At 37.6% G+C, this 13324-nt stretch overlaps 1 protein-coding gene across 1 annotated transcript in view; it reads left to right on the top strand.

The window, feature by feature from the left end:
* The first annotated feature begins 1775 nt into the window (after positions 1-1775).
* The window catches only part of LOC109918510 (protein FAM181A), a 21142-nt gene continuing 9593 nt past the window's right edge, over positions 1776-13324 (top strand). The window contains exon 1 of the mRNA XM_048600369.1: positions 1776-1825. The gene's annotated coding sequence lies outside the window, so the exon portion shown is untranslated. The remainder of the gene's footprint in view (positions 1826-13324) is intronic.

Here is a 13324-nt window from a genome sequence, read left to right as displayed (position 1 = left end):
ATCCTGTGTATATGTGTGACCATCATATAGATTCCACAGTCAGACGAAACAAGCACTCAGTGCCTTTCAGGATCTAATATGTGTCAATGACATCATCGCTCAAAACTATAATTCTTAATTCTTTTTTGCTTTCAGGTAAGATTCTGCATCCATTTATTTTCTGTGATTTTTATCTTTTTTCCACGTACTACTGGCCTGTGATGTTTTAGTGAAGAGGGAGGACTGCCTATTGCTAGACCATTTTCTCTCTCCCTCTGCCTTGTAGTGGGTGCAGCTGAACCAATAACACATATCTTACATTCTCATCCAAAATTATAATTACTCATAATTTCAAACCTCTAATATCTGGAATTAAGTAAAAAGGTCTTTGAAGGCTGCATAAATCTAGAATTGAATTAATACAAATTACAGGGCCTAAATATGTTCACATGAGGAAATAAATACATCGAATTGTAAAAGAGCTAGTCTTTCTCTACATTACCTGAACAGTAAAAAAAAGTAACATGAAACAATAACTTGTCGCAATTCTGTTACAAAATTGTTCTTCCAATCCTGAAAGGATGATCACAAATGTAGTAATTTATAAAGACAGGTAATCACAAAAATTGAGTTAAAATTACACTCCATTGACTTCACAAATTAAAACACAGCAAAAGAAAACCCTGTCCCACCAGCTATTAAACTAGTTATAGAGGTTATATGACCATTTTTGGAATTTATCTTTGTGTTGGGCAGACAGTCATAGGGTTATAAACTGGCACTTCACTGCTCTTTCCAGTCTTTCACAATCACGTTGCTATGGAAACATTAATCAGACCCTTAGAATCCCCAGCAAAGGCCTGCATGCAGGCTGATATAGTGAGCTACTGTAAGACGTTTTTTGCAAACGTATGCTTTCACACTGCTGCCAGCGAACTTACAATATATCCTGTTGTTTCCCTCATTTTTGAAGTAAAAATATAAGATTCATAACACTAAGCAGATGTCTCTCAACTATACACCATCTCACAACCAACACAATTGTAAAATTCATGCTGTGACGCTGACAGGAGCTATTCATTTATAATAGTACACCATCTGTCTCAAATGATAGGCTTCAGCAAAGAATCTCTCCCCTTTGAAACCCAGGGTGCATCTAAATTAGGGTCTGGTGAAACACGATTTATCTTGATAACAAATGTATAATGACTTAAAATGATGATTCCACAGCCACGCTGAACAATTAAAGAAGCTAGATTCAAGACCTTTCTGTTACACGTGATCTTAGTACATGATCTGATTGTCAGCTGGTGTCAGTCAGGGATGAGTGATCGACATGGTTCATATTAAATCCAAATATGCCTTGTTTGTAAATTCTTGAATTGGAGTTCATCTTTAAATTCCAAATGGTTCTGTGCTATTGAAAGTAGTAGTGAGCATCAGCAGACAAAGTGATCCAACATGTACATACACATAGGAGCCAGTTTTAGATGTCTGCAGACACTGGATTCAGCATTTTTTTTAATGCATGTTTTCCCCCTGGTGGTCTAGTAAAAGGGAATGAGGAATCTGACACTTCAGCGTTTGATCTCTTGATTGCTGGTGGTCTAATAGTGGAGTGCACTCCTAAACTCAGGCTGTTCGGAGGAGCATGTTCAAATTGCACACAGTTGAAGGAGAGAATAATCTGTGCTCAAGCCCTTGGTGTTCTGCTGCCCTGTACCTTACTGATATCAATCTAATCTCTACCAGTTATTGAACAACATAACGCTGGATTCTTTAATTACTTTGCTGGATGAGTGTTCAGGAAGGAAACCAGTACAGCATCTGCAATACAGAAATGCCGGTATGTTTTGATGCTTCAGATTCATAGAAAAGTGATGTGAAAACCACTGCCTGATACAATTTAAACATGAATCTTTGTGTAATGAGGGCTCCCTGTAAGTCAATGATTTGCACTGTGGTGGTCAACTCTTTGGAAAGCATCATTTGGTGTAGCTCAGGAACCCCACTCTGGCACAGTTGTTACATTTGCTGCAGAGAAGGATAGTGAGCTGAAAAGATGCAGTTTGCTGGTCTCAATTTTCCCTGGGACCCTTTCCAGTCAGCTGAGCTATTCATTTCTGTTCACTTCTTCCAGCAGCCAACTTCTACTGGTGACAGCTATCAACCACTGTATCCATTCCGTCAGTGTCAATGCTAATTTCTATTCTTCCACCGATTCTACTTCTTGATCCATTTCTGTTTCTTACTGCAAGATGTATCAGAACCCAATGGTTGGTCTATTGTTCGTAACATTATGGTCATCATTCTCTGTGAAGATTCATCAGAATTCCTTAGTGCTGTGTTGTAAACTACCTGTATGAAATGAACAAGTGCAAATGGTGCTTACTCCATCAGAAACAACTTGCTGTATGACTGATGAAATGATGTGAAGTGTTTGAATACATTGCCCTTGATCTGGTCTTTGTGAAACTTCTGCTGAAATTATGAGCCAAATCTTCAGAACTTTTGTAAGTGTAGAAATTGATAAAGAGATACAATTCCATGAAGAAAATGCTTCTAGAAACAATTTATTGCTTACCAAGTAAACATACCTAGCTGCCAATTAAATTCCATGTGATCAGCATAAAACTTATTGATAGTGAGTGCAGAACTCATAGGAGGAGCGTTGAAAATTGCCAAATCCAGTTCTAATAATTTTTGGCTTTACATGTTGTTTGGGGATTTATTGAAAAATGTACTTTCCTAAATCTGAACACAGACTTTATTTATTGAAGTGCTTGGAGGATTTTAGGGGTACAATCAATTTTTTTTCTCCCAGGACGTTAAAATAAAATTCCTATAGCTGTAGCATAATTCTGATTGCTGACATGAGTCAAATGGAGGCAGATCAAATGATTGGCTGTTTTGAACACTACCATGGTGACCTTTGTAATTAAAGACATCCTTTGGGGAACACAGTTCAAACTCATTGCTGACCCCAAGCAGCATCCATACAAATTGTATAGATAATGCCTTTAAGTTACTGTTATCTTCTGACATGGATGAGGATCATGAATGTACTATTGCCAAGTTCGTTGATGACACTAAAACAGGTGGGGAGGATGACACAAAGAGTCTACAGAGGAATATATACAGGTTAAGTGAGTTGGCAAAAACGTAGCAGACTGGATATAATATGGGAAAGTGTGACGCTACAAATGAGGAACAGGGGAGCTGAATATTACTTAAATGGAGAAAGACTGCAGAAAGCTACAGAGCAGAGGGATTTGGGAGCGCTTGTCCATGAATCACAGAAAGTTAGCATCCAAATTCAGTGGATAATAGAAAAGGTAAATGGAATGTTGATCTTTATTTCAAAGGGAATAGAGTATTAAAATAGCAAGGCTTTGCTAACACTATACAAGGCACTAGTCAGATCACAGATAGAATACTGTGAACAGTGCTGGGTTCCTTATCTAAGGAAAGAAACAGTAGCATTCGCGGCAGTCTAGAAAAGGTTGATACCAGGTATAGAGGATTATTTTATGAGGTGAGGTTGATTGGTTGGGCCTGTACTTGTTGGAATTTAGAAGAATGAGCGGCAACCTTATTGAAACATACAAGTTTCTTAGGGGATTTGACACAGTAGGTGCAAAAAAGTTGTTTCCCCTTGTGGGAGAATCTAGGACCAGAGGGCATAATCTCAGAACAAGGAGTCGCACATTTAAACAGAGATGAGGAAGAATTTCTTCTCTCAAGAGTGTAGTGAATTTGTAGAATTCTTTACTGCAGAGGTTCGTTGTTAAGTATATCCAAGGCTGAGGCAGACAGATGTTTAATCAGTAAGGGAATCAAGGGTTGTGGGGAAAAGGTGGGAAAGTGGAATTAAGGATTATCAGATCATCCATGATGTCATTGAGTGGCAGAGCGGACTCAATAGGCTGAATAGCCTACTTCTGCACATACAACTTATGATTTAATGGATTAAAAAGATTATTTCAGCACTGGCTGTCCTCCTCGCTGTGACATATGCTTACATTTTCAGTTCCTAACATGTTGGCATTCAGTGGTAATTTGTAAGAATGCACTGAGTTCAATGTTGTTCCTTTCATTGTCTGATCTCTTTGTATTTTATGTCACAAAGTTATGAATATGACATTGTTTTGCACAACAGTATTTGATGGTGTTATTTGCATGAATGCAAACATTAGTAGTGTTTTCAACTAATGTTTTCAAATATCAGTATTGGTGTTTGTTGAAATGGTTAGGGTTTATGGTGACAGGCATCATGAGGATATTCAACATAAGTTAATACTTACTATACAACATTGATAAAGTTGGATATAGATGCAGACTTTTCACAAGTGCAAATAGTTTAGTACTTAAATAATAATTCAGCAACAGTAATGTACACAGCACCCCTTATCATGCTTTTACATTTTCAGCACCAAACTATGGTGAATGTTACACAGGATGTAAATGATAATATAGTGGTATATGAAGGAGAGTCATTGATTGAAAGAAAATTCACAACTTTTCTTACTATTTGAGGCATGTGAATTTTAGATATTAATGTTGCTCACACATGTTTTCAAATCAGAAAATATCTCCAACATTTAATTGCCTATTGTTTAATGTATAATTTTGATAAAATTATTGATAAGATATCACTGAATCACAGGTTACTACACAAAAATTAGATTACCTGGGATTGGGTATAACATACTGGCATGGATTAAAAATAGGTTAACAGGCAGAACTCAGAGGGTAGAAATAAAAAGGTCATTCCCACATTGGTACGCTGTGACAAATGAGGTTTTACAAGGACTAATGCTTGGACCCAGTTATTCACAATCTATAAAAATAATTTGGAAATGGAGACCACGTGCGGTATTTTCAACTGACACAAAATTCAATGGCAATGTGAGTTGTGCAAAGAAATGCAGAATATTTCTAGAAAGGTCAGAGATTGAGAAATATGGGTGTCCAAAGGGATCTGGGTGTTTTTGTTCATGAGTCACTGAAACTTAATATACTAGTCTTGCGTGCAGTTATGAAAGCAAATGATTTGTTGGCCTTTATTTCCAGAGAATTTGAATACAGGTGTAAAGATATCCTGCCACAATTGTATAGACGTTGGTGAGACTGTACCAAGTATTTTATACAATTTTGGCCTCCTTACTTAAAGAGGGGTTTACTTACCATAAAGGGAGTGCAACAAAGGTTCACCAGGCATAATTCTGGTTGGGCCTATCCTATGATGAGAGATTGAGGCGGCTAAGCCAACATTCTCTCCAGAGTTTAGAAGTATGAGAGATGTTCTCATTGAAACTTGAGATGGCATGGGTTCTGGAATGTGTATGCAGAGTGAGATTCAGCCAGAAACTCAGTCAATCATTTTGGGCAATCATCACCAGTTGTGGAATGCCAGAGGCCATCAACCAGACAACAACAATCTCATTGGCTCCTGGGTAGCTGAACAGTTTGTGAGTGTGAATGATATGTGTAGAAGCCTTCAGACTGCTGAAAGAGCAAATGGTGAATCTTTCTCTTCAGTAAATTAACTGAAGCCTGAAGAAAACCAGTTTATTTTGTTGCCCAAATTCCTGTAAACTGTGGCTTTTAACCAATAAGTTAGAGACTTTAGAATTTGTGAACCAGATGCCCTATGCCTCCTGTGACCAAGTGAGAAAACCTGAAGGAAATGATCAGAGATCTAAGAACTTGGCAAAGAAAAGGATCACTCTATTGGATCATGAGGACTGTGGAACCGTCTCCCCAGTATCTGTTTTCCCTCAACCCATAATACCATTTTTTATTGGCTATTTGTGTCTAACTGTGTGTGCAAAGGTGTTTTAGAAGGGCTTTAAAGTTTTAACTACTGTAGTAATATGTCGACAAGTCATAACTGTTTACTTGTAGTGAGAATGTATTAATTTGTAATAAATAGCAATTCTTGTTAAGTGCGGAGACATAGTCCATATTTTCTGTCCAACAGGGGGACTTTGCATACGTTAGTAAAATGTTTTAACTTTTGTGGTGACTCCAGGAATAGTGGGAGCTTGATTTCCCAGTGCACTACCTCTGCGAGGCATGACACCGTTCAAGCCAAAAGTTAATAGATTTATAAATATTAAAGACATCAAGAGATAATGCGGGAAATATGGCATTGACGTAGAAGACCTGTGGTAATTTACTTTAAAGGGCTGAATGGCCTACTTTTGCTCTTATTTCTTACATTTCTATACTACTCAGTAGTTGTCAATAACCTAGCACTTCCCCAAGGATGTTCCTCCCCCCAAAACCCCTAGATATTTTTTGCATGGTAGATGCTATTACCAGAGTTGATATTAAAATGAAGTGAAATGTGGAACAGTGAGAATGCTGTGTGGAAATATCAATAGTAACTTCGTTTCTTAATGGCAAATTCTGCAATTTATGGCTTAACCAACTGGTCTATGCTTATACTGTTTCCTTCTTCATTCGTATAAAGCATATCATCTTTATGAGTCCCTCATCAATTAGCTGAATGATGCTAACTGCAAGTTAAGCAAAATGTGACTGTAAACATTTGGATAACAAAGTACATCACACCATGTACTGGGCAATTACTTTCCTTTCTATAAAAAGAGGAGTATTAAACATATAACTCATCGATTTGTCAGAGAAATTGTTAGGATGATTGGAATCCAGATGTGACAAGTTTGTCGAAGCTGATGAATGAGACATTTATGGTACTGTCAGTCAGGGCTGAAGCATCTTATTCTGATGAGCACTGGAATTATCTTTACATTGTCAGCATTAAGGATCCTAATTCATTCATCTTACCACTGAGCTCTCACACACTTTAGGCTCTCAGCCTTTTATAGGCAGCTATTGTGATGCAGAATCTTTGAAGCGTTGTCACTTATTATCTGCCATTCACTTCTATATGTTGGATCACAGCAGCTATAGGTGGTTTATTCTGAATTACATTTGACATCATTAGTGTTGGGGTACTGCTATCTTATAAACACATGCGCATCCTTGGCACAAAGTTCAATATATTATAATTAAATACAGTGAAGATAATAATAACCATAAAATTGGACTATCATGTAGCTATAAAAGATAGTACTCTTAATAAAAGGTGTCTGTGACTACTTTATCATTACCTACTTGTTTATCCCTTCTAAAATTTGTTTTTTTTTCAGTCTTGGTTTCTGTTTGTGTGAAGTGATTTGATGCTGTCCTGTCTTTGTATTTTGCCTTGTCTCGATGCACTGGAAAAAAGCCCAGTCACACAGCATTATGTATTCTCTTGGACTGAATTAGGCCAAATTCTCCCAGATATATATCCCTATTTGGAATGCCTTAATCATCAGTTAATGGAGAATCATGTATTGTGAATAACACCAGTCGCTACGTAAGGGGTAAATAGATGTTGTAGGATTCACCCATCCATCACACTAGATGAACCTCCTTCACTGTGAGTTGGGTCTTCTTTCTTTTGGCTGTTTTCTTTTTTTTCTGGGGGAGCGAAAGGCATCTTTCTGAGGTATATTTTCAGTCCCACATGAGAACTCTAGTTTTGGAACCTCTAATAATGATGTAATGTTATGTACCCATGTGATAAGTTGTAAATGACTAACTGTTCAATAGTGCATTGCAGGTTGTCAACAACAATTTAGCTTTCTTCTACTTTATGTGAATTACCTCTTCTCATGCAAAATAAGGGCATATCCTGTTTCTCTCTGTGATTAATAACGTTAGAAAAATTTGATAATTCATAGTTTAAAACATACAATCGGCATGCAATTTTACTCATTACACTCATTTTTTAAAAAAAAATCAAACATTAACCTCTTCTTCCCCCGTGAAAAGCCATTATAGAAGTTGTATAATTTTCCAATGTTGAAAGAGCATAAAGGAAAACATAAAATAAATACCAAATTTTGGCAAAAATCAGTGACCTAACGGTTCCAATTGAATCAATTAACCTAACCTAAATTAACCTAAATCAACCTAAATTAAACAATTAACCTAAATCACATCATACTAAGCAACTGAATGGAAGGAACTCTGATTCAGTGGAAATATCATGGCCTGCATCCACATGAACCAAGAAATATTTTGGAGCTGGAATTCATCCCCTTGATGATGAGGTCTTTGGTTTTGAAATTTTACATGAAAAGTTTTGTGCTAAATATCTTCATAGACACATGGTGGGGGGCAAAAAGAGGGATAGAAACCGCGCATGGGCAATAAGGTCTAAATAAGGACTAGGAATCAGCACAGGCTTGGTGGGCCAAAAGGCTGCTTCTCTGCTGTATTGAATTGTATTTTTTTGCATAATTATATAAATTGATAATGGGCAGAATCTTACACTTTTTGAGTGTGTCAATTTTGACAGGTTTGACATATGGTTTCTCTCTGCTTGGCCTAGCGACATAATCCTCCCTCTCTAACAGGCAACTTGTCACCACAGAAGCAAGAATCTCACTTTGTTGCTCAGAACTTAGTTAAAAGATGCAGCGAATTGCTCCTGATGTTGAGATAAGCTCGCTGGTCTTCTCACACAATTCTGCCACATTTCTCGTCATAACCCAGGTCATTCAGGCCCTTGTGAGATATTGTCCTAATCTGTTTTTCTTTCATGTTTCTCTGTCACTTCAAATTTAGGAGCTTTCTTGTTTTGATAACGTGATGTTCTCCATTTTGGCAGGAAGGAGGAAAAAGGAGCACATTATTTAAATGATACACAGTTGCAGATCTCTGAGATGAAGGAGGATCTGAGTGTTATTGTGCATGAAATGCAGAAGGTTAGTATACAGGTACAGCAAGTAATTAGGAAAGGTAATAGAATCTTATCCTGCAACATGGGGAGAAATGGATGTCAATTAAAAGCAAAATACCATAGATGTCAGAGATCTGAAATAAACCAAAATGTGCTAGAGAAACTCAGTAGGTTAAAGAAGATTCACTGGACTTGAAACATTTACTCTATTTTCTTTCTCCATAGACGTTACTGGATTTGCTGAGTGCTTTCTGTTTTTATTCTGAAAGTAGAGGTTATGCTTCAATTAGGGAGGGTAATGACGAGATTGCATCTAAAGTACTGTGCACAATATTGGTCACCTTACTAAAGGAAGGACATAAATACTTTGGGTGCATTTCAGAGAAGGTTTCGAAGGCTAATAGCTAGAATAGGTGCACTGTCTTATGAGGAAAGATTGGACAGGCTGGGCTATAACTGCAGGAGTTTAGAAGAGTTACACATGACTGAATCAAAATATGTAATATCCTGATAAGTCTTGACAGGGTAGATACGAAGAGAATATTTCCTGTTATGGGGCAATCTAGAACTGGTGATTAATGTTTAAAAATCAGAGGTCAGGCATTTAAAACAGAGGCCAGATGAAATATTTTCTCTCATAAGTTTGTTAATCTTTGGAAGTCTCTCTTTGAAAAATTCTTGAATATTTTTAAAGCAGGTGTAGATAGAATCTTGTTAAAACAAGGGATAGGCAGGAATATGGTTTTGAGGTTACAATCAGATCAGCCATTAAATTATCGAATGGCAGAGCAGGTCTCAAGGGCTGTTTGTGTTTTAATTCATTCATGGGATGAAGGCATCACTGGTTAGGTCAGCATTTATTGCCCATCCCTAATTGTGCAGAGGCCAGTTAAGAGTCAACCACATGCTGTTGGTCTGGAGTCACATGTAGGCCAGACCAAGTAAGGATGGCAGTTTCCTTCCATGAAGGACATTAGTGAACCAGATGGGTTTTTCCCAGACAATTGGCAATGGTTTCATGGTCATCATTAGACTCCTAATTCCAGATTTTTATTGAATTCAAATTCCACCATCTTCCATGACGAGATTTGAACCCAGATCACTAGGACATTACCAGGGCCTATGGATCAATGGTACAGTGATAATACACGAGGCCATCACCTCCCCAAATTGCCTACTCTTGCTCCTGATTCATATTTTATATGTTCCATTTCATTATTTTACATTCAAAGTTTTTGTAAATGAACTCCAGCAAACTGCATGATGTCCATCTTCCACATAGCTGGCTTATGCTACTTCAGAATGGAAGTGAATGTTGCAAAATACTTAGATATAAAAAAAGGAAAGCTTTGCATTGATATAGGGCAACCACTAGATAACTCAGAATGTTTTATAGCCAATGAGTGCCTTTAAAGTTTAATCACTTTTGTAATGTAGGCAGCCAACATGGTCCCTATAAACAGCAATGTGATATTAATCAGATAATAAGTTTTTGTGATGTCAAATGACATACAAATATTTGCCAGACAACCAGGTGCAACAAAAACCATAGAGCCATGGAAAGGTTACGCACAGAAAGCAGCCATTCTTCCCATCATATCAGACTGGCTGAATAAACTAGTTGGCCATTCTAATCCCACTTAATAGCACTTGGTCCATAGCCTTGCAGGTAACAGCACTTCAGGGACAGATCAAGATTCCTTTGAAATGAGTTGAGGGTTTTCATTTCAATCACCAAACTGGACAGTGAATTCCAGACACCCATGGCCCTCTGGGTGAAATGTTTTTCCTCATGTTCCCCTCTAATCCTTCTCTCAATCACCTTAAATACTGTGATCCTTGTGATAGTCCTCTCTGCTTGGGAAAACAGGTCTTCCTTATCTACTTTATCCAAACTCTTCAGTACTTTGTACACCTCAACTAAGTCATTCTCAGCCTCCTCTGTCCTGAGGAAAACAACCCTGGCTGACCCAATCTTTCCTCATATCTGCAATGTAAGCTCAGGAAACATTTTTGTTAATTATCACTGTACTTTCTCTAGAGCAATTACGTCCTTTCTGTAATGTGGTGACCAGAGCTGTATGTTGTACTCCAGTGGTGACCTAACCAGTCTTTTATATAATTTGAACAATACATCACTGCACTTGTATTCAATACCTCACACAATGAAGGAAAGCATCCCACATAATCTTCTCTACCACCTTATCTACCTGATCTTTCATTAATGTATGCACATGCACTCTTAGGTCTCCTGCTTCCTTTAATCTAAATACCCTCCTGTTGATTGTGTGTTTCCTTGCTTTATTTGTCCTCTCCCAAATGCATAACCTTGTACTTCTCTGGATTGAATTTCACTTGCTACTTTTCTACTCACTCAATGAACCTACCTGTATTGGCACCTTCCTGCAGATGACAGCCTTCCTCTCCACTATTGAATACCCAGTCAATGTTTGGGTCGTCTGCAGGTTTCCCAGTCAGGACTCCCACATCTAACTCAAAATCATTAACATAACCCACAAAGAACAGGGGATCCAAAACTGAGCCCTGTGCCCTAAAGCAGAAACTGAATGATGTGATATTAAGCCTTCCTTTTTGAACACCATTTCTCCTGCACTCTTCTGTAATCAGACACATACTCAGAAATAAAGGGACCAGAAGAACTAAGAGCAGGAATAGGCAATTCAGCCCCTCGAGCCTCCTCCACCATTCAATACAATCATGGCTGATCTCAGCTTGGCCTCAACTCCAGTTTACTGCCCACACTCCGTAACGCTTAAACCTGTGATAATTAAAAATCTGTCTATCGCCTCCTTAAATTTACTCAGGTCCCAGCATCCACTGCACTCTGGGATAATGGATTCCACAGATTCGTCATTCTTTGAGATAAAGTAATTTCTCCTCACCTTTGTTTTGAATCTGTTACGTCTTGTTCTAGATTGCCCCACAGAGGAAACAGTCTCTCCACATCTACTTTGTTATTTCCCTTAATACTTCAATTCGATCTCCTCACATTTTCCTAAACTCACAGCAGTATAGGCTTAAACTGCTCAATCTCTCGTCATCATTCAAACTCCTCATCTCTGGAATCAAACTAGTGAACCTCCTCTGAACTGTCTCCAATGTAACTGCATCCCTCCTCAAAGAAGGGGACCAAAACTGCACACAATACTCCAGGTGCAGTCTCACTAATACCTCGTATAGTTGCAGCAACACTTCCCTAATTCTATTCCTTTAGCATTAAATGCCAAAATTCCATTTGCCTTCCTTATTGCCTGCTGTACTTACATACTGGTTTTCTGTTATTTGTTCATGAGGACACCCAGAACCCTCTGCACTTAAGAACTGTGAAGTTTCTCTCCATTAAGAACCTTGCAGCCATGAACATGTGGCCATGCACCATACATAAGGACAGGGACATATTTCTCCTTTTGGAGTCTATCATTGAACAATAAAAGAGGCAAGACTGAGGAAATTAAAATCAAAAAGTCAATTAAAATCAAAATCAAAAATGCAGTTTTGATTTAAACTGCATCCCAAGCATGGTACTAATCTATACAATTCTACTATTAATTTGACAAAAAAAGGAGTGGTGTTGCAGCTATGGTGTGTACTTTGCATGCAATAGTGAGTGGTCTTTTTGCAATATAATATTTATAACTACATTCCCAAAATTCCTTCTAGGAAAAGATTGGTTTAATGTATGTTATTGAACAAATCCAGTATTAATCATTTTTTAAACTTGTACAGTGTATCTTTGGCATTAATTAAAACTAATGTTCGGACATTCTTCTTTTTCAACCCTACTATGTCTATTATACATAAATATGAAAGTTGTATTCATATTTAGCCTTTATTTTCAGTAAAAATCATACAATAATGCACTTTTAAGACACAGTGGCCTAATTGAGCAGATTAAATCAGCTTCAAACTTTCAGAATCATGGATCACATACCTTTTTACGTTAAATATATATCACCATTCAGCATTGTCACTCGGTCAAAATCCTCAAATTCCCATTCAATACAGTTATGGAAACAATATCTGCACACCAATTCCAACAGTCCAAGGAGAAAGGCCAAAACTTTCTCAGGGTAATAAAGATGACCATTGAAAGTTATCATTGCCCACATCTGAGAAAAGCTTTTTATAATGATCCTCCATGAACCAATGAAAAAAGAATTTGAATTTGCATAAAGCCTTCCCCAACTCCATGACACCCCAAAGTAGCTGACAACCAAGGAGGTATTTTTCAAAGAGTTTTGGTTTCCATTCTTTCGTGGGATGAGAACATCACTGGCTGGCCAACATTTATTGCCCGTCCCTAGTTGCACTTCAGAAGGTGACAGTGAACTGCCTTCTTGAACCACGTGCTGTGGATTGACCAACAATACTATTAGGGAGGGAATTCCAGGATTTTAATCTACAGTGCAATGTAGGAAATTATTGTTTAGTAGAAGTTTCTTTCCTCAAATATGCAAACATAAAAACAAGTGTCTGTTTGGAAATGTCAAAAGGTTATCTTATCCAAACAATTTGAAAAAATAGTTTCAGAGATAGTAGGAACTGCAGATGCTGGAGAATCTG

Source organism: Rhincodon typus, chromosome 8, assembly GCF_021869965.1.
Source record: "Rhincodon typus isolate 14 chromosome 8, sRhiTyp1.1, whole genome shotgun sequence".
NCBI lineage: Eukaryota > Metazoa > Chordata > Chondrichthyes > Orectolobiformes > Rhincodontidae > Rhincodon > Rhincodon typus.
The sequence above is the reverse complement of the archived record's forward strand: the minus strand, read 5'-3'. Positions and strand labels throughout refer to the sequence as shown.